The sequence below is a fragment of the Salmo salar genome, chromosome 15 (assembly GCF_965601325.2).
Source record: "Salmo salar chromosome 15, fSalSal1, whole genome shotgun sequence".
NCBI lineage: Eukaryota > Metazoa > Chordata > Actinopteri > Salmoniformes > Salmonidae > Salmo > Salmo salar.
This window is the reverse complement of record NC_138305.1, coordinates 79,608,220-79,630,331: the sequence shown is the minus strand read 5'-3', so window position 1 is coordinate 79,630,331 and position 22,112 is coordinate 79,608,220. Positions and strand designations below refer to the sequence as shown.

Below are 22,112 nucleotides of genomic sequence, written 5' to 3'. Positions count from 1 at the left end.
TTCCAAGGTAGTCGGAAGACTTCTAGTTTGGTGTGGCGCCATTTCCGTTCCAATTTTCTGGAAGCTTGCTTCAGAGCTTGGGATTTTCTGTATACCAGGGAGCTAGTTTCTTATGACAAATGTTTTTAGGGGTGCAACTGCCTCTAGGGTATTGCGCAAGGTTAAATTGAGTTCCTCAGTTAGGTGGTTAACTGATTTTTGTCCTCTGACATCCTTGGGTAGGCAGAGGGAGTCTGGAAGGGCATCAAGGAATCTTTGGGTTGTCTGAGAATTTATAGCACGACTTTTGATGCTCCTTTGTTGGGGTCTGAGCAGATTATTTGTTGCGATTGCAAACGTAATAAAATGGTGGTCTTATAGTCCAGGATTATGAGGAAAAACATTAAGATCCCCAACATTTATTCCGTGGGACAAAACTAGGTCCAGAGTATGACTGTGGCAGTGAGTAGGTCCGGAGACATGTTGGACAAAACCCACTGAGTCGATGATGGCTCCGAAAGCCTTTTGGAGTGGGTCTGTGGGCTTTTCCATGTGAATATTAAAGTCACCAAAAATTAGAATATTATCTGCTATGAATACAAGGTCCGATTGATGCTATGAAGACAAATTCACAAAAATTCTATGGATGCTAAAAGATGTCTTAGTTTTCTCTGGAAATGTTATTAAACATTCATTTAACCTTCAAGCATACAGTACCTTCAGAAAATGTTCACACCCATTGACTTTCTCCACATTTTGTTGTGTTATAGCCTGAATTTAAAATTGATTACATTTAGATTCTGTGTCACTGGCCTATACACAATACTGCATAATGTAAAATTGGAAATTGACAAATTAATAAAAAATTAAAAGCTGAAATGTCTTGAGTCAATAAGTATTCAACCCCTTTCTTATGGCAAGCCAAAATAAGTTCAGGTTGTAAAAACCTGCTTAACAAGTCACATAATAAGTTGCATATACTCACTCTGTCCAATAATAGTGTTTAACATGACTTTTTTATGACCACCTAATCTCTGTACCCCACAAATGCAATTATCTGTAATGTCCCTCAATCAAGCAGTGAATTTATTAAATACACTTTGGATTGTGTATTAATACACCCAATCACTACAAAGATAAAGGCGTAATACTCAGTTACCGGAGAGGAGGGAAACCGCTCAGGGATTTCACCATGAGGCAAATGGTGACTTTTAAACAGTTACAGAGTTGAATGGCTGTGATAAGAGAGAATTGAGGATGGATCCACTAACCTAAATGACAGTGAAAAGGAAGCCTGTAAAGAATAAAAATATTCATGTCAAATACATATGGTTATGTTTGGGGCAAATCCAACACAACACATGAGTACCACTCTTCATGTTTTCAAGCATGATGGTGGCTGCATCCTGTTGTGGGTATGCTTGTCTTTGGCAAGGACTAGGGAGTTGTTTAGGATAAAGAATAAACGGAATAGAGCTAAGCACAGGCAAAATCCTTGAGGAAAACCTGGTTCAGTCTGCTTTCCAACAGACACTGGGAGACATTCACCTTTTAGCAGGACAATAACCTGAAACACAAGGCCAAATATACCCTGGAGTTGCTTACCAAGACGACATTGAATGGTCCAGAGTGGCCTAGTTACAGTTTTGACTTAAATCAGCTAGAAAATCTACGGCAAGACTTGAAAATGGCTGTCTAGCAATGATCAACAACCAATTTGACAGAGCTTGAATATTTTTTTCAGAATAATGTGCAAATGTTGCACAATCCAGGTGTGCAAAGCTCTTACAGACTTACCCAGAAAGACGCACAGCTGTAATCGCTGCCAAAGGTGATTCTAACATGTATTTCATGTTCAATAAATTTGCAGGGGAATTTTGTGTAGATGGATGGGTGAGAGTAAAAAACAATTTAATCTATTTTTAATTCAGGTTGTAACACAACAAAATGTGCAGTAAGTCAAGAGGTATGAATACTTTCTGAAGGCACTGTATTTACCTCTGACTTAAATGTTCAAACATAGAAAAATGCTACAAGAACAGCAAATTCAAAACTTTTCCCTCCTTGAAACCTTATTAGGCCATAGGCAGAAAGCAATCTAAATCATGGGAGGGTAAAGCCTGCAGGACCTTATTATAAAAATACAAAATAGATTGGTTCTTCTGTATAGCATGGATACACACCCAAAACAAGGATGGTGTTTTTATTGGAAACTTGCAGCAAGAGTATATACACTGAGTGTGCAAAAAATTAGGAATACCTGCTCTTTCCATGACAGACGTGATCAGGTGAATCCATGTGAATGCTATGATCCCCATGTGAAAGCGATGATCCTTTTATATTTGTAGTCAACTTTGTTTTGAAGTTATCGGCAGTCACAAAGAGATGGATAAACCATGTGATTCCATGTTTAGTGGAGATCTTCTGTGTATAAAGTGATGCGGGAGAGGGGGGGGGAAGCAAGGCCAGCTCGATCACATGACTAACCAGCTCGATTCAGTCTTATGTCCCAAAATTTGAAATTGTGTTATTTACATTGAATAAAAGTACTCAGAGCTAGCAAATGGTATATCATACACTACAGTTGAGGAACAATGGGAAAGTAATTCTGCTTTGTACGTTTCTAAACTTGGAACCCCACTTTTGAGAAAATGGACCTTGAATGTTTGGGTACACCTACTGGAGAGCTATTCTTTGTCTACACCAGTAGTTCCCAAACTTTTTATAGTCCCGTACCCCTTCAAACATTCAACCTCCCAACTGTGTACCCCCTCTAGCACCAGGGTCAACGCACTCTCAAATGTTTTTTTGCCATCATTGTAAGCCTGCCACACACACACTATATGATAAATTTATTAAACATAAGAATGAGTGTGAGTTTTTGTCACAACCCGGCTCGTGGGAAGTGACAAAGAGTTCTTATAGGACCACGGCACAAATAATAATCAATAATTTTGCTCTTTATTTAGCCATCTTACATATAAATCCTTATTTGTTCATAAAGAATTGTGAATAACTCACCACAGGTTAATGAGAAGGGGTGTGCTTGAAAGGATGCACATACAGTGGCTTGCGAAAGTATACATTTTTCCTATTTTGTTGCCTTACAACCTTGAATTAAAATAGATTCTAACCACTGGGATTTTTGCCCATTCTTCAAGGCAAAACTGCTCCAGCTCCTTCAAGTTGGATGGGTTCCTGCTGGAAAGTGAACCCCCATCCCAGTCTGAAATCTCTGGAAGACTGAAACAGGTTTCCCTCAAGAATTTCCCTGTATTTAGCGCCATCCATCATTCCTTCAATTCGGACCAGTTTCCCTGACCAGTCCCTGCTAATGAAAAACATCCCCACAGCATGATGCTGCCACCACCATGCTTCACTGTGGGGATGGTCTTCTCGGGGTGATGAGAGGTGTTGGGTTTGTGCCAGACATAGCTTTTTCCTTGATGTCCATAAAGCAACATTTTAGTCTCATCTGACCAGAGTACCTTCTTCCATATGTTTGGGGAGTCTCCCACATGTCTTTTGGTGAACACCAAACGTGTTTGCTCATTTTTGTTAAGCAATGGCTTTTTTCTGGCCACTCTTCCGTAAAGCCCAGCTCTTTGGAGTGTACGGCTTAAAGTGGTCCTATGGACAGATACTTCAATCTCCGCTGTGGAGCTTTACAGGTCCTTCAGGGTTATCTTTGGTCTCTTTGTTGCCTCTCTGATTAATGCCCTCCTTGCCTGGTCCGTGAGTTTTGGTGGGCGGCCCTCTCTTGGCAGGTTTGTTGTGGTGCCATATTCTTTCCATTTTTTAATAATGGATTTAATGGTGCTCTGTGGGATGTTCAAAGTTTCAGATCTTTTTTTATAACCCAACCCTGATCTGTACTTCTTCACAACTTTGTCCCTGACCTGTTTGGAGAGCTCCTTGGTCTTCATAGTGCTGCTTGCTTGGTGGTGCCCCTTGCTTAGTGGTGTTGCAGACTCTGGGGCCTTTCAGAACAGGTGTATATATACTGAGATCATGTGACAGATCATGTGACACTTAGATTGCACACAGGTGGACTTTATTTAATTAATTATGTGACTTCTGAAGGTAATTGGTTGCACCAGATCTTATTTAGTTTTCAGTTTTGAATAAAAAAAAAAAATTAAGTTTCATTTCACTTCACCAATTTTGACTATTTTGTGTATGTCCATTACATGAAATCCAAATAAAAATCTATTGAAATTACAGGTTGTAATGCAACAAAATAGGAAAAAACGCCAAGGGGGTGCATACTTTTGCAAGGCACTGTAACTCTGCAATGTTGGGTTGTATTGGAGAGAGTCTCAGTCTTAAATAATTTTCTACACAGTCTGTGCCTGTATTTAGTTTTCATGCTAGTGAGGGCCGAGGATCCACTCTCACATAGGTACGTGGTTGCAAAGGGCATCAGTGTCTTAACAGCTCGATTTGCCAAGGCAGGATACTCTGAGCGCACCCCTATCCAGAAATCTGGCAGTGGCTTCTGATTAAATTAAATTTTCTCAGAACCACTTGTTGCAATTTCGATGAGGCTCTCTTGTTCAGATATTGGTAAGTGGACTGGAGGCAGGGCATGAAAGGGATAACGAATCCCGTTGTTTGTGTCGTCCGTTTCGGGAAAGTACCTGGATAATTGAGCTAACTCAGGCGCTTCGCTAAATCACATTTGACATTGTCCGTAAGCTTGAGTTCATTTGCATACAATAATGGAAAGACCTGTGTGTTGTCCTTGTTAATGCATTAACATTAACATTTAAGTCATTTAGCAGACGCTCTTATCCAGAGCGACTTACAAATTGGTGCATTCACCTTATAATATCCAGTGGAACAACCACTTTACAATAGTGCATCTAAATCTTTTAAGGGGGGGGTTAGAAGGATTACTTTATCCTATCCCAGGTATTCCTTGAAGAGGTGGGGTTTCAGGTGTCTCCGGAAGGTGGTGATTGACTCCGCTGTCCTGGCGTCGTGAGGGAGCTTGTTCCACCATTGGGGTGCCAGAGCAGCGAACAGTTTTGACTGGGCTGAGCGGGAACTGTGCTTCCTCAGAGGTAGGGAGGCGAGCAGGCCAGATGTGGATGAACGGAGTGCCCTTGTTTGGGTGTAGGGCCTGATCAGAGCCTGAAGGTACGGAGGTGCCGTTCCCCTCACAGCTCCGTAGGCAAGCACCATGGTCTTGTAGCGGATGCGAGCTTCGACTGGAAGCCAGTGGAGAGAGCGGAGGAGCGGGGTGACGTGAGAGAACTTGGGAAGGTTGAACACCAGACGGGCTGCGGCGTTCTGGATGAGTTGTAGGGGTTTAATGGCACAGGCAGGGAGCCCAGCCAACAGCGAGTTGCAATAATCCAGACGGGAGATGACAAGTGCCTGGATTAGGACCTGCGCCGCTTCCTGTGTGAGGCAGGGTCGTACTCTGCGAATGTTGTAGAGCATGAACCTACAGGATCGGGTCACCGCCTTGATGTTGGTGGAGAACGACAGGGTGTTGTCCAGGGTCACGCCAAGGCTCTTAGCACTCTGGGAGGAGGACACAAGGGAGTTGTCAACCGTGATGGCGAGATCATGGAACGGGCAGTCCTTCCCCGGGAGGAAGAGCAGCTCCGTCTTGCCGAGGTTCAGCTTGAGGTGGTGATCCGTCATCCACACTGATATGTCTGCCAGACATGCAGAGATGCGATTCGCCACCTGGTTGTCAGAAGGGGGAAAGGAGAAGATTAATTGTGTGTCATCTGCATAGCAATGATATGAGAGACCATGTGAGGATATGACAGAGCCAAGTGACTTGGTGTATAGCGAGAATAGGAGTGGGCCAAGAACAGAGCCCTGGGGGACACCAGTGGTGAGAGCACGTGGTGCGGAGACAGATTCTCGCCACGCCACCTGGTAGGAGCGACCTGTCAGGTAGGACGCAATCCAAGCGTGGGCGGCGCCGGAGATGCCCAGCTCGGAGAGGGTGGAGAGGAGGATCTGATGGTTCACGGTATCAAAGGCAGCAGATAGGTCTAGAAGGATGAGAGCAGAGGAGAGAGAGTTAGCTTTAGCAGTGCGGAGAGCCTCCGTGACACAGAGAAGAGCAGTCTCAGTTGAATGCCCAGTCTTGAAACCTGACTGATTAGGATCAAGAAGGTCATTCTGAGAGAGATAGCAAGAGAGCTGGCCAAGGACGGCACGTTCAAGAGTTTTGGAGAGAAAGGAAAGAAGGGATACTGGTCTGTAGTTGTTGACATCGGAGGGATCGAGTGTAGGTTTTTTCAGAAGGGGTGCAACTCTCGCTCTCTTGAAGACGGAAGGGACGTAGCCAGCGGTCAAGGATGAGTTGATGAGCGAGGTGAGGTAGGGGAGAAGGTCTCCGGAAATGGTCTGGAGAAGAGAGGAGGGGATAGGGTCAAGTGGGCAGGTTGTTGGGCGGCCGGCCGTCACAAGACGCGAGATTTCATCTGGAGAGAGAGGGGAGAAAGAGGTCAAAGCACAGGGTAGGGCAGTGTGAGCAGGACCAGCAGTGTCGTTTGACTTAGCAAACGAGGATCGGATGTCGTCAACCTTCTTTTCAAAATGGTTGACGAAGTCATCCGCAGAGAGGGAGGAGGGGGGGGGGGAGGGGGAGGAGGATTCAGGAGGGAGGAGAAGGTAGCAAAGAGCTTCCTAGGGTTAGAGGCAGATGCTTGGAGTTTAGAGTGGTAGAAAGTGGCTTTAGCAGCAGAGACAGAAGAGGAGAATGTAGAGAGGAGGGAGTGAAAGGATGCCAGGTCCGCAGGGAGGCGAGTTTTCCTCCATTTCCGCTCGGCTGCCCGGAGCCCTGTTCTGTGAGCTCGCAGTGAGTCGTCGAGCTCCAGTGAGTCGAAGAGCTCCAACTTCTTAATCATAGCCTCAATTTTATCCCGCACATTGAATATAGTTGCGGAGAGTCCCTGTCATAGATTCAAATCATTCAGGCGAGAAAAAACATCACCCAGATAGGCCAGTCATGTGAGAAACTCGTCATCATGCAAGCAGTCAGACAAGTGAAAATGATGGTCAGTAAAGAAAACTTTAAGCTTGTCCCTCAATTAAAAAAGGGTCAATACTTTGACCCTTGATAACCAGCGCACGTCTGTATGGTGAAAAAGCGTTACATGGTCGCTGCCCATTATCATTGCATAATGCAGAAAATACACGAGAGTTCAGGGGCCTTGCTTTAATGAAGTTAACCATTTTCACTATGTCTCCCTGTCATGGCTTTTGCGCCATCAGTACAGATACCAACGCATCTTGACCACCAAAGTCCATTTGATGTCACAAAGCTGTCCAGTACTTTCAAAATATCCTCTCCTGTTGTCCTGGTTTCCAGTGGTTTGCAGAAGAGGATGTCTTCCTTAATTGACCCCCCACCCCCATAAACGTAACGACATGTATCGGGGCTGTGCCAGGCCCGCCACATCTGTTGACTCATCCAGCTGTATAATGCATAAAATTCACAGGCTTGTATACAAAGCAGTAGTTGTTTCAAAACATCTCCTGCCATGTCACTAATGCGTCGTGAAACAGTGTTGTTTGATGAAGGCATTTTTTGGGCCTTTTCCCCCAACATTGTCCCAGCCATATCCACGGCAGCAGGAAGAATTAAGTCCTCCACAATAGTATGGGGCTTGCCTGTCCTAGCCACTCGGTATAAAATGGCTCGGATGAAACCTTCACTCTTGCGAAGACATTTAGAAACAAAACATGCCACGCGAGTTTTTTGATCGAGTATTAAGACGACTTTCGAGTAGTAAGACATGTATAAAAGCAACATACCATTAATAAGAAGGGGCTAGAAGCGTCTTATATACCGAGTTTTTAAAATTATAATGCCCTTTTAGTGTAAGAGCTGTTTGAAAAGACCATCTGAAATTTCTTCCTGTTTTGGTCAGATGGAGTTTTTGCCTGCCTGTCGTCACTAGGCGGTAAATTAGTTAATAGACCAATAAAGGGGTTGCAGTTGCATCACAAATCACCTAGCAACCACACCAGATGCCGTGTTGGAAGACCAGAGTCAGTCTGGTGGAAGTCCTCCAATCGTCCATATGGCTGGCTGCGTTTTTCTACCACCAGAAACATGGGGAAGATTGCCCATTATTAAGGACCCAGAAAACAGATGGAGTTGGAGAAGTAAGTAAATATATTTTGAAAATGATAAACAATGTATTATTAGCTAAACCTGTCAGAGAAGGAGACTAGGTTACTCTGGATAGGGCATGTACCTTTTGTGGGAGGACATTTTGAAAAGATTCTTCTAGCAAAAAAAATGACAAATCAGAGAGCACTGAATATTACGTTGCTATATCTCTGAGTATAATGATCCCTGTTTCTTTGGGATGTTTTCTGTCCTCAGATACGGAGAGCTGTGAAACCCTGTCTGCAGATGAAGAGAAAGGTCCCAATGAAAGTCCCAAAAGAATAAGGGTACATCTTTAGCAAATGTTTTAAACAAAAATCCAATTTAAAAAAGACACACACAATGTATAAACCTATTACAACTGGAGTAGGCCAACCCTGCTGGGTGTGCAGGCTTCTGTTCCAGCCCAGCAGTAACACACCTGATTCCATTTATCAAACCTAATTAGTTGATAATCAAGTGTGTTATAGCTGGGTTGGAATAGAAGTTAACTCACCAGGTAGATCAGGGATCAGTGGAGCGAGGTTGGCTACCTCTGGTATTGACTAGAGCTGTGTTCGAATACCCATACTAACATACTGTATACTACATACTTAATGAGTATATACTACATACTATAAGTTCATTTTAGTATACTGTAAACAAACAGTATGCTTTCAGTTGAGCGTACTAGCTCTTCGCCTGTCTACCGGAAGTTTATGCTGTTGCTGTGCAACCTCTTGCTAGCTAGTTAGCATAAATTATTAGTTAGACATTTTACGACTTCAGGTGTGTTCTTAAATACAATGTGGAGTGCCAGAGGGAGCCCGTAAAGTTAAAGCGTTGTCCGTTTGTAAATTCAGAGCGTTTCGCTCTCGGAGCGCACACTGGACGCTCTGGCCAAGGAGTAGGGTTGATTTGAGTGTTCTGATCTTACAACGGCAGTCAAGCACCCAAGCTAACGTTGGCTATGAGACCACTCTGACCATTTTACTCACCCTAGCAGAGCTGGTTAGGCAGTTTGTTATCCAGAGCGTTGGTGAATAACTGTGCTGCTGGCAAAACTTTTATGCCTTTTTGCCGACGTTTACTGACACCGGCCATATTCAACGGGTGTTGAGCGCTCGTAAATTCATTATTCTGCGCTCTGGTACACTTAGACGAGAAGATAGCCAGAGAGAATTTACGAAAGCACCCCACTGAGCACCCCATTTTCTTCAAATCTGAAAATGATGTGAAGCCACACCCATTTCCTAAATAATTGCATTATGGGCCCTAAAGTACAGAAATATTGTCCTCTGAGTGTATACTTCATATTTTGGCGAATTTAGTACGACATCCGGGAACTTTTGGCATACTAACTACAATCGATACTATGACCAATAAGCATACCATATACTCAATTCATGTCACAAATAGTACAGTTAGTATGAGTATTCGAACACAGCTTTTGTTTACCTTATGCTTTCGTAATAATAGCCTACTTGTTACTAAGATGTCTAATCTTTGAGTTAGGTTACTTGTACACTTTGAAATGATATGTAATAAAGTGCTGATTCTTTGAAGTTAATTGTATTGTTAACTATTATTCAAGATGAACTAGTCAATGTTGATTAATCACAGATCACAATCCTGCAATAAAGGGTGGAAGGAATCTGTCTCAAATGTGTTTGTGTTGTATTCTCAAATGAACATGACCTTTTTGTTCAGTTGCAAGCTCTCCAATTAGTTTTGTCACTCTCAGGATGTCAGTCATACCCATATTGCAGCTGATAATGGCACGCAACTCCGGTCCTTGGGTCCCCTCAGCAGCACACATTTGTTATAGCCCCAGACAACATACCTAATTCAACTCATTGGAGGGCCTGATGATTAGTTGAATCAGGTGTGCTTATCCAGGGCTACAATATAAATGTGTACTGTTGGGGGTACTTGAAGACCAGAGTCGGGAACCACTGGCCTACGGTATGACGGCATTAGCCTTATGATTGCATTTGCAATGCATCCCATGACATTGTACATCTGAAGCAGAAAATAGCTTACCTCACACATTGTTTACATAAAACATATAGCTCAACAACGTATTCAATTAAAAAGCGATACCAATAGACAATGTATATTAGGCTCATCATTATACTAGATTTTGTACGCTGATATACAATTGTTGGCCTCCCGAGTGGCACAGTGGTCTAAGGCACTGCATTGCAGTGCTAGCTGTGCCACTAGAGATTCTGGGTTAGAGTCCAGGCTCTGTCGCAGCCGGCAGGCCCATGGGGCGGCGCACAATTGGCTCAGCGTCGTCCGAGTTAGGGAGGGTTTGGTCGGCAGGGATATCCTTGTCCCATCGTGCACTAGCGACTCCTGTGGCAGGCTGGGCGCAGTGCACGCTGACACGGTCGCCAGGTGTACGGTGTTTCCTCCGACACATTGGTGCGGCTGGCTTCCGGGTTAAGCGGGCATTGTGTCAAGAAGCAGTGCGGCTTGGTTGGGTTGTTTCTCGGAGGACGCATGGCTCTCAACCTTCGTCTCTCCCGAGTCCGTACCGGAGTTGCAGTGATGAGACAAGACTGTAACTACTACCAATTGGCTACCACAAAATTGGGGGTGAAAAATACAACAATAAAAAATTAAATTGTTTAGTGCAAATCCAATCCCTGTGAAATGTCAAAGCAGGAGATTGGATCCTTAGCATAAAAACAGACACAACTACTTCTACAAAGTTCAATGTCAGATACTTTTCTCCTAGAAGGTCTGACTGGCACTTGGAGGTATCAGACCTCAGGATAAGACCCAGATGCAGACAGTTCAAATCACAGAAATGTATAAACAAAACGGGGAAGGCAAAATGACAGGCAGAGGTCAGTAATCCAGTGCAAAGTCCATAAGGTACAGAACAGCAGGCAGGCAGAGGTCCGTAATCCAGTGCAGAGTCCGTAAGGTACTGAACGGCAGTCAGGGTCAGGGCAGGCAGAATGGTCAAAAGTAGAAAACAGGGACTAACGCGAACAGGAGTACGGAAAAACGCGCTGGTAGGCTTGACAAGAGAAACTGGCAACAGATAAACAGAAAACACAGGTATAAATGCACAGGTGATAATGGGGGAAATGGGCGACACCTGGAGGGGGTGGAGACCAGCACAAGACAGGTGAAACAGATCAGGGTGTGACAGGATGTGCCACTGTGATAATGAAGATGGTTTGCCTAAGACTACCACAACAATTACATTGTCTATGCTAAATCTGTTTAAATTGTAAAAGAAAGAAAAATAGTTAGGCTGTAAGAAATACATTTTATTTAATAAGGCAAGGCAAAGCAGAGATGACACACAATACAACAAAATAGCCTATTATTAAAGTATGTTTACAATGTCATAAAACAATAGTATTTTACATGTTCCAAATTACAATTCATTTATTCATACATGTGTACTGTGAAACTGTGTTTCTGTTTAATCAGCAGTTATTGCTGCACCCTTCATTCTGTTTAAGGGGGAAGGTGCTCTCTCCTCATGGCACAACAGAATCATTCAGATTGACCAAGGCACAGCATATGAAAACCATTTTGTCTAACTGAGGGATGTCTCCTTTCATATCTGGAAAAGGGCGAAATAGTAGAAGTAGAAACTGATGCTGCTGCAGCATTGCTCATCGTTACAGTGGGATAGCTGATTAACCTACAGCATCAGGGTTCTTGATTGGTTGTGTTTAATTCATACAGGTGATTTAGTGTCATATAGAGATTAAATCTATTGTTGGGCTGGAAGAACCAATAGTAAACACAGCAGGTTGTCCTATCCCATTGAGGCCTTTGTTCTAGACTGTAATGGCCATACATTGTCCCACTTTATGATTAGAGTTCTCAACAAATGGGGCAGCAGGTAGCCTAGTGGTTAGAGTGTTGGACCAGTAACTGAAAGGTTGCTGGATCGAATCCCCGAGCTGACAAGGTAAAAATCCTAAGGCAGTTAACCCACTGTTCCCCGGTAGGCCGTCATTGTAGCCAGGAGGAGGACATTATTTTCCAAAATTCCAGTGGCACTGGATTCTGCTAATGTCTCCAGTCATATAAAGTGTTGTAGAATTGCATGAAATGTGTTGATCAAAGGCCACATTTTCCCTGTGCAAAGGAAAGAAAAGAAACATCTTTGATATAGCCTATATGCCTATTTCCTTATTTATTTTAACCTTTTTTTATTTAACCTATGCCACTACACCCTCAGCCATGTACAAGGATTAGATTGAGTTATATTTATATCTGAATAAATTATGACTATCCAATCGTCACATTAGGAATAGTAGGCTTACATTAGATGCATGCAATGATTTATTATAAAGGTACATTTTTATGGTGGAAAAAATTGCTTCCCCATAACTTGAAAATCATGCGCAGCCTATGAGAGAGACACATGCTAATAGCTAGACTACACGCTATTAGGTAGCTAATGTTGGCTAACTTAGTCTTGTTGTCTTCACCTGGTTAGCATAGCATCTAAACTAAACTATAAATCGATCAGACTAACCAGTGATGAAATGGTCGGAACAGATCCTGTACTGACAGTTGTCTGGGTTCAGGTCTTGACTGACAATAAGGTTTCTTTGTTTTTCAGACAGTTCTTGAGTCTTATCGCCATGGTGTTTCATGATTGCGGGTAATCTGTTAAAAAAAAATAAAAAAATCCTGTTGTCTTTCCTGCCTTGTTATAGCAGCCAAATACTGAACAGAAATGTACCATGGTGATGAATCAACTAATTTTAGGCAGCTTGGGGTAGCCACTCAGCTGTTGTTGTTGGAAGAATTGACGTGGTGATCTTCCAATATGGCTTCCAGGAGGCGTCATATGCAACCTGGCAACCCTCTATAAGAAAGAGTTCCAAATAACAGCTAGTTTTCAGTTGTCCCTTCCTCACTCAGACTAATCCCAGACAGTCCTACTGTAGCTAATTCCTTGATTGAGAAATTGCTTTCTGCTGTGAAGCAAATATTAGATTTTTTTTGTCAATTTTAATTGAAAACAATCAGAGTACTGTACTTAATTGTTACCCAGAAATGATTTGTTATTGAGATAAAAACAACTGCATTGGACTTTTACTTTATTTCGCACTTAATAGCCATTTACAACGAGCTTATCGTGGAATACAAGAAATGGGGGGTCCACAGTGGAGAGGGTCAAATTTCTCGGTGTCCTCATCACTGAGGAATTGGCACCAGCACAGTCGTGAAGAAGGCATGGCAGTGCCTCTTCGCCTTCAGTAGGCTGAAACGATTTGGCATGGCCCCTCAGATCCTTAGGTACTTTTACAGCTGCACCATCCTGACTGGTTGTATAACCGTCTGTTATGGCAACTGCACCACTCTCGACTGGAAGAGAGTGGTGTAGATGGCCCAACGCATCTCTGTTGGTGAGCTCCCAGCCATCCAGGACGTACATTCCATGCGGTGTCTGAAAAAGGCCCAAAACATTGCCTAAGACTCCAGCCACCTCAGACATGGACTGTTCTTCATGCTCCCTTCCGGCAGGTGGTACCAGTGCATCAAGGCTCAGACCAACAGACTCCTAAACAACTTATCTCCTGGCCATAAGACTGTTAAATGGATAACAACTACTGCTCTCCCACAAACTATCCACACTGACTCTATGCCCATCCACAGGTTTCTACCCACTCAGACGCACACACCTTAGGGCTGTTGCAGTGATCGTATTACCGCCACACTGTCAGTCATGAGTCATTACCGCAGTAAAATTCAAAAAAAGCATACCCAGGGTGCATGAAAGGAGATTACCGTGCGTACATATAGCCCTAGGCGATGCTGTTGGTTCATTGATTGTGCAGGGCGGCTTACAGGTAGTCCTTAATAGGGATTTTTCTATATTTTCATAATTAATTGGGTGGTACATTAACTTTAGCTATACAGAATATCTCATCACCATGCATTTCCATCTCCTTTCCTTTATTCCTTTCTTGAGCGTGCAGAGGGGCTGTCAACAGTTTAGTGAAATATGTTTTGTTGAGATAAACATGTTACTATCGATGTTCCCAAACAGATTTCACTTGGTTTCCCAAATTAAGCGCTGGGTAGCTGCAGGAACAGAGTTGGAGAGTCCATGGCATAGATAGTTTGGGTAGAATATCACCTGTCGGGCAGCGAGAGCATACTCCTCAAATAGTGGTTGACGTGTGGAGTGAAATAAGTGTTGTTATATTTATTTCTCAGCTGCTCATATGAAGCACAGGTCTGCTATAAAACTGAAGTAGCCTACCAGGCATTATTGAAAAACGGACTGGTGGGAAAACACGTGGCCTCCATTCGCTATTTGAGTACACACAGCTTACATGTATTTTTCCCCCTCCCCCTGTCCATTTGATAATTTGATCATCTAAATCGAAACTTATTTTACATATTAGTAAAGACAGGATTAAATTGAGAATAGTCTGATGGGTGTAAATATGATAACTTGGTGAGAGAGAGTGTGCAGCCTGAGGCAAGGAGCAGAGCGCAAGCTCTTTTTGCGACTTTCTCAAATCATCAATATCCTGTAGTCGCATCACGCAGCCCATTTATGTTTGGATTTCTAAAACATTCTAAGGTTTGTATCATTCACAACTAAGGTTGCCAAATAACTCTAAATCTAGCGTGTAGGACCTGTTTCAAATGATCACTTTTAGCTCAACATAGCCACTTCATATGCACACTCGCTCCAGAATGGGAGAAATATCCTTTCTATTTTATTCAGCTTCAATTCAGCTTTGTTCAAGTAAAATCATAACGTATAAAATAATGGCACGAGACTTATAAGCATATCTTGTCAGCGAAATGAACAAGCCTATATCCTATGGCATGGACCATAGCCAGATACCATACAGTAGCGCAACTCATATTTTGTTCTTTGGGAAAATACATTTTCTTCATACTAAAATAAACTATGGATTTATTGTGATGGTGTATATGAAATTGATTTATTATACTTTTTTAAATGTAGATGTTCCAAAGGTGCATCAGTGGCTTGTACGTAGCTTGTATGCTTGAAGGCCTGGAGATGCTAAATGTTTTTTGTTTTTTTCATGCTTTTGCATGACAATAACCGGCTGGCAAAATGACTGCCACAACTCTGACACACCTTCACTGTCACTCTTACTCACATGCACACACACATACTCACATGCGCACACTCACATACTGTACACCCTCAGTCACACAGTCGTTATTGACGCCACACACTTACGCTTCTGCTAAAATGATTGTTGATTAATCAACACCCACACATACACACACTCACCACCACGCACACACCCACTCACCCACCACTTATGCTGCTGCCATACTGTTTACTGTTATTATTATTATTATTGATCCTGCTACCAGTCACTTTCTCCTAATGCTGCCATACTGTACATAGCTATCTCAAACACTCCAGTATCCCTGCACATTGTAAATGTGGTACTGGCCCTGACCCTGTATAAAGTCTATATTGTTTTAGTTTTTGTCTTCTTCCTATTTCTTCTGTTTTATTTTTGTTATACTATTTTGATATTGAATACTGCACTTTTGGGAAGGGCTTGAAAGTTAAGCATTTCACTGTACTTGTGCATGTGACAAATTAAACTTGAAACTACTATAGTAATTTTGTAGATGGGAATTTTTTTTTTTTTTTTAATGAAGTTGAACATGTGCTCTTTATGACACAATGTTAAAATGAGGTGAAATCAAGTTCGATTGATTTTTTTTACCAACTTCCAATTCTGAAAAGACTCCAAATTGGTGGAACAAACCTTATATGATTACTTTATGTCTTGGTCAATATGTAAACATATGGCTTCTAAGTCTTGATGTAGGTCTTAATGTATACATCGGTACATCTTCTTCGTTTCCCGTGAGAAGTGTGAAGATGCCCATACCTTCCCGTTCCCAAGAAGAGTGCAGAGTTACCTACATAGCAGACACACAATGCTTGACTACTAGGTGATGTGTCCAAACAGATACTATGGTATGTTCTATCCACTGAAGTCATAACCATATCTTAGCACTGATGTCTTTACCCCATTACTGCAGTCATAAACCAGGTAATGACCCACCCTCTATTTAATTAACAAGCATGTTTAGAAGGAGAAGCAGGTAAAACATAGATAGTTCCCATTAACTGTGATGAGTCAGTCAGGTGTTTTTTATTTGGAGAAAATGTTGTGCTGACGTGTGTTTCTGTGTGTATCTTTCCAGACATGTGCCCTACCCTAACCTGTTTCCAGACCAGTCCCCTAGCGAGGAGTGTACCATGGAAAAGTGCTTCTGACCTCTGACCTTCCACGGCATCATCTTGCGGTCCCAAGTTGGTCAACCTGCTCATCCGTGGCGTCTGCTACACAGAGAACCAGTCGGTTAGTGTTCCAACCCACTCCTCATGAGGGTCGTATTAGTTAGTGATGGGGGGAAAACATTTATACAATAGATTATGGCAAGATTATCTTAATCTTATCGTGATTTTAATCTTCTTTTTATATGGTGAGCCAACATGTTTTCAGCACTTTTATTTCCATGACTGCTCAAAACTTGTTTACTCATGGCCCTTTTGTTCCTTTGCAGCAGACATGTAGTGAGCAGTATGTTTGAACATCGAATCACAATAAAATCAGAGTATCGATTCGCAATATATAAAATAGTGTGACATAAAGAATCGCAATACATATAGTATCCCACCAAAGTATTGTGATAATATCATATTGTGAGGACCCTGGCAATTCCCAGCCCTAGTGTTCATTAGGCACCAAATGGAAGAAACCGTGGAGGAACTACCTTCACTCTCATTTTTGTTCTCCATTGCAAAACGTTTTGCTACGTTTTGCTACTTTGTGCTATGCACTAATGAATATAACCTAGGAGTTAGTCAGTGTGTCTAGGGGAGAGAGGAAGTGAAGGAGTGTCTGTGTTTGTGCACTGTTCTCTTTGACTGTATGTCTGTGCGTCCACATAGAGGGCCACGCAGCCCAGACTGTCATACGCTGAGATGACTGAGGACTACCGCTGTTTCCCAGAAATCCACAACTTGGACCTGGCCCTCTTCAACCCCCGCATGATAGTGGTACGACCCGGTCCATCACACATCTATAGCTACTACTGCACCCACATGATAGTGGTACGACCCAGTCCATCACACAGGAGCTGTGTTGTTAGACTTCAATGCAGCTTCTTATATTATCGATCATAATATGTTGCTGAAAAAGATATGTTATCTGCCATATCGTGGATTGATAGCTACCTATCTAATAGAACACAGAGGGTTTTCTTTAATGGAAGCCTCCCTAATGTAAACCAGGTAGAGTGTGGTTGTTCTTCAAGGCAGCTGTCTTAGCCCTCTACTGTTCTCCTTTTTTACTAATGACCTACTACTAGCATTGAATAAAGCCTGTGTGTCTATGTACGCCGATGACCCAACATTATACACGTCAGCTACTATGGCAAGTAAATCACCTAACAAAGAGCTGCAGTCATTTTTAGAATGGGTGGCTAGTAATAAGCTAGTCCTAAATATATAAAAAACTAAAAGCATTGTATTTGGGACAAATCATTTGTTAAACCCTGAACCTCATCTAAATCTAGTTGTGAATAATGTGATCACACAGTCTTCCAGAACAGCTGGTGCTCTCATGCATGTTTCAGTGTTGCTTGCCTCGAAGCGAGCATAGAAGTAATTTAGCTCATCTGGTAGGTTCTTGTCACTGAGCAGCTCGTGGCTGTGCTTCCCTTTGTAGTCTGTAATAGTTTGCAAGCCTTGCCACATCCGACAAGCGTCGGAGCCGGTGTAGTAGGGTTCAATCTTAGTCCTGCTTTGCCTGTTTGATGTTTGTCGGAGGGCATAGCGGGATTTCTTATAAACTTCCGGGTTAGAGTCCCACTACTTGAAAGCGACAGCTCTACCCTTTAGCTCAGTGCGGATGTTGCCTGTAATCCATGGCTTCTGGTTGGGGAATATATGTATATATATGGGGGGATGACGTCATCGATGCACATATTGATGAAGCCAGTGTCTGATGTGGTGTAATCAATGCCATCAGAAGAATCCCGGAACATATTCCAGTCTGTGCTAGCAAAACAGTCCTGTAGTTTAGCATCTGCTTCATCTGACCACTTTCTTATTGACCAAGTCACTGGTACTTCCTGCTTTAGTTTTTGCTTGTAAGCAGGAATCAGGGGGATAGAATTATGGTCAGATTTGCCAAATGGAGGGCAAGGGAGAGCTTTGTACGCGTCTCTGTGTGTGAAGTAAAGGTAGTCTAGATTTTTTTCCCCCTCTGGTTGCACATTTAACTTGCTGATAGAAATTAGGTAAAACTGATTTGAGTTTCCCTGCATTAAAGTCCCCGGCCACTAGGAGCGCCGCCTCTGGATGAGCGTTTTCCTGTTTGCTTATGGCCGTATACAGCTCATTGAGTGCGGTCTTATTGCCAGCATAGATTATGATTTTTTTCAACGCCGATACCGATTATTGGATGACCAAAAAAGCCGATACCGATTAATCTGACGATTTTTTTGATTTTTTTTGTAATAAGGACAATTACAACAATACTGAATGAACACTTATTTTAACTTAATATAATACATCAATAAAATCAATTTAGCCTCAAATAAATAATAAACTTGTTCAATTTGGTTTAAATAATGCAAAAACAAAGTCTTGGAGAAGAAAGTAAAAGTGCAATATGTGCCATGTAAGAAAGCTAACATTTAAGTTCCTTGCTCTGAACATGAGAACATATGAAAGCTGGTGGTTCCTTTTAACATGAGTCTTCAATATTCCCAGGTAAGAAGTTTTAGGTTGTAGTTATTATAAGAATTGTAGGACTATTTCTCTCTATTCGATTTGTATTTCATATACCTTTGACTATTGGATGTTCTTATAGGCACTTTAGTATTGCCAGTGTAACAGTATAGCTTCCGTCCCTCTCCTCGCTCCTACCTGGGCTCGAACCAGGAACACATCGACAACAGCCACCCTCGAAGCAGCGTTACCCATGCAGAGCTAGGGGAACAACTACTCCAAGTCTCAAAGCGAGTGACGTTTGAAACGCTATTAGCGCGTACCCCGCTAACTAGCTAGCCATTTCACATCGGTTACACCAGCCTAATCTCGGGAGTTGATAGGCTTGAAGCATTGCAAAGAGCTGCTGGCAAAACGCACGAAAGTGCTGTTTGAATTAATGCTTACGAGCCTGCTGGTGTCTACCACCGCTCAGTCAGACTGCTCTATCAAATATCAAATCATAGACTTAATTATAGTATAATAAACACACAGAAATAAAAGCCTTTGGTCAATAATATGGTCGAATCCGGAAACTATCATCTCGAAAACAAAACGTTTATTCTTTCAGTGAAATACGGAACCGTTTCGTATTTTATCTAACGGGTGGCATCCCTAAGTCTAAATATTCCTGTTACATTGCACAACCTTCAATGTTATGTCATAATTATGTAAAATTCTGGCAAATTAGTTCGCAACGAGCCAGGCGGCCCAAACTGTTGCATATACCCTGACTCTGCGTGCAATGAACGCAGGAGAAGTGACACAATTTCACCTGGTTAATATTGCCTGCTAACCTGGATTTCTTTTAGCTAAAATGTATTGATTTTAAGAAAGACATTGATGTTTATGGTTAGGTACACGTTGGAGCAACGACAGTCCTTTTTCGCGAATGTGCACCGCATCGATTATATGCAACGCAGGACAGGCTAGATAAGAGCGTCTGCTAAATGACTAAAATGTAAAATGTAAATGTAATATCATCAACCATGTGTAGTTAACTAGTGATTATGATTGATTGATTGATTGTTTTTTATAAGATAAGTTTAATGCTAGCTAGCAACTTACCTTGGAGCATTGGACTAGTTAACCGTAAGGTTGCAAGATTGAATCCCCGAGCTGACAAGGTAAAAATCTGTCGTTCTGCCCCTGAACAAGGCAGTTAACCCACCGTTCCTAGGTCGTCATTGAAAATAAGAATGTGTTCTTAACGGACTTGCCTAGTCAAATAAAGGTGTTTTAAATCGGCTAATCGTTGTCCAAAAATACAGATTACCGATTGTTATGAAAACTTGAAATCGGCCCTAATTAATTGGCCATTCCGATTAATCGGTCGACCTCTACCCACAACATGAGGCTGCTACCCCCGTGCTTCACGGTTGGGATGGTGTTCTTCGGCTTGCAAGCCTTCCCCTTTTTCCTCCAAACATAACGATGGTCATTATGGCCAAACAGTTCTTTTTTTGTTTCATCAGACCATAGGACATTTCCCCAAAAAGTATGATCTTTGTCCCCATGTGCAGTTGCAAACCATAGTCTGGCTTTTTTAATGGCGGTTTTGGAGCAGTGTCTTCTTCCTTGCTGAGTGGCCTTTCAGGTTATGTCAATATAGGACTCGTTTTACTGTGGATATAGATACTTTTGTACCTGTTTCCTCCAGCATCTTCACAAGGTCCTTTGCTGTTGTTCTGGGATTGATTTGCGCTTTTCGCACCAAAGTATGTTCATCTCTAGGAGACAAAATGCGTCTCCTTCCTGAGCGGTATGATGGCTGCATGGTCCCATGCTGTTTATACTTGCGTACTATTGTTTGTACAGATGAACGTGGATCCTTCAGGCGTTTGGAAATTGCTCCCAAGGATGAACCAGAATTTTGTTTCTGAGGTCTTGGCTGATTTCTTTTGATTTCCCCATGATGTCAAGCAAAGAGGTACTGAGTTTGAAGGTAGGCCTTGAAATACATCCACAGGTACACTTTCAAATGATGTCAATTAGCCTATCAGAAGCTTCTAAAGCCATGACATCATTTTCTGGAATTCTCCAAGCTGTTTAAAGGCACAGTCAACTTAGTGTATGTAAACTTCTGACCCACTGGAATTGTGACACAGTGAGTTAAAAGTGAAATAATCTGTCTGTAAACAATTGTTGGAAAAATTACTTGTGTCATGCACAAAGTCGATGTCCTAACCGACTTGCCAAAACTATAGTTTGTTAACAAGACATCTTTGGAGTGGTTGAAAAACAAGTTTTAATGACTCCAACCTAAGTGTATGTAAACTTCCGACTTCAACTGCAGAGCCATAACTCTCTTCCACGTAACTCAAGCTAGCAGTAAAATCCAGTTTTATAAAAACCTGATAAAACACATCACGGCACAGCGTGGACTGTGAAGAGACAGACACCCACACACTCTTCTTAGTAATGTATTATTGTAATGTAGTAATGTAGCGATGTAAATTTGTATTATGCACAATGTTTTGTTTGATATGTTTTATCTCTGTTTGGACCTCAGTAAGAGTATTTGTTGCCTTGGCAACAGCTTATGGGGATCCTAATAAAATACAAAATACTACATCTACAGCTAACACTGCACTTACAACCCCACATTATAGTGGTACGACCCAGTCAATCATTATAGATGTGTGACATCTCTTTATCGAGTCAATACAATGGACAATGCGAAAAAGGGACAATTATTTTTCATCTTTCCCTTTCAGGACGTCACACCGTACATGAACCCGTGCCCCTACACAGTGTCCCCAAACACGCATGTGTCCCAAGTTTTTAACCTGTTCAGGACCATGGGCCTCCAACACCTGCCTGTGGTCAATGCCGTGGGAGAGGTGAGTGTTACTGCAAAGGGTTAATAAGACCCATTCCTCAACTTCCTGTTTCTACTTCCTGTTTACTCTCTGTGGACAGGGTTGTATTCATCAGTGAACACCGTAGCCAAATGGCTTGCAATGGAAAAGAGAAAGGCGTGTTTCTTGTTGGACAAGTTCAAGTAGTCCCCCCTTTGTTTCCTTCTGTTTGGTGCCTAATGAATACAACCCAGATTTATAATAACAACCATTCACATTGCAACATGCCTTTGTTGGTCCATCATAAAGACAGACACACCATAGACTCATTTCAAGTACTTGACACAGTATGTATTAAATGTCCATATTGTTCAAATTTAAACCGGCATGAATTATCAACATTCTCTCTGACATA

At 42.3% G+C, this 22,112-nt stretch overlaps 1 pseudogene across 1 annotated transcript in view; it reads left to right on the top strand.

The window, feature by feature from the left end:
* LOC106572288 (H(+)/Cl(-) exchange transporter 6-like) overlaps positions 1-22,112 on the top strand; it is a 63,455-nt pseudogene that overhangs the window by 37,833 nt on the left and 3,510 nt on the right. The window contains exons 16-18 of the transcript XR_014380541.1: positions 16,322-16,479; positions 17,073-17,180; positions 21,614-21,739. The product of XR_014380541.1 is annotated as a H(+)/Cl(-) exchange transporter 6-like (transcript). The remainder of the gene's footprint in view (positions 1-16,321; positions 16,480-17,072; positions 17,181-21,613; positions 21,740-22,112) is intronic.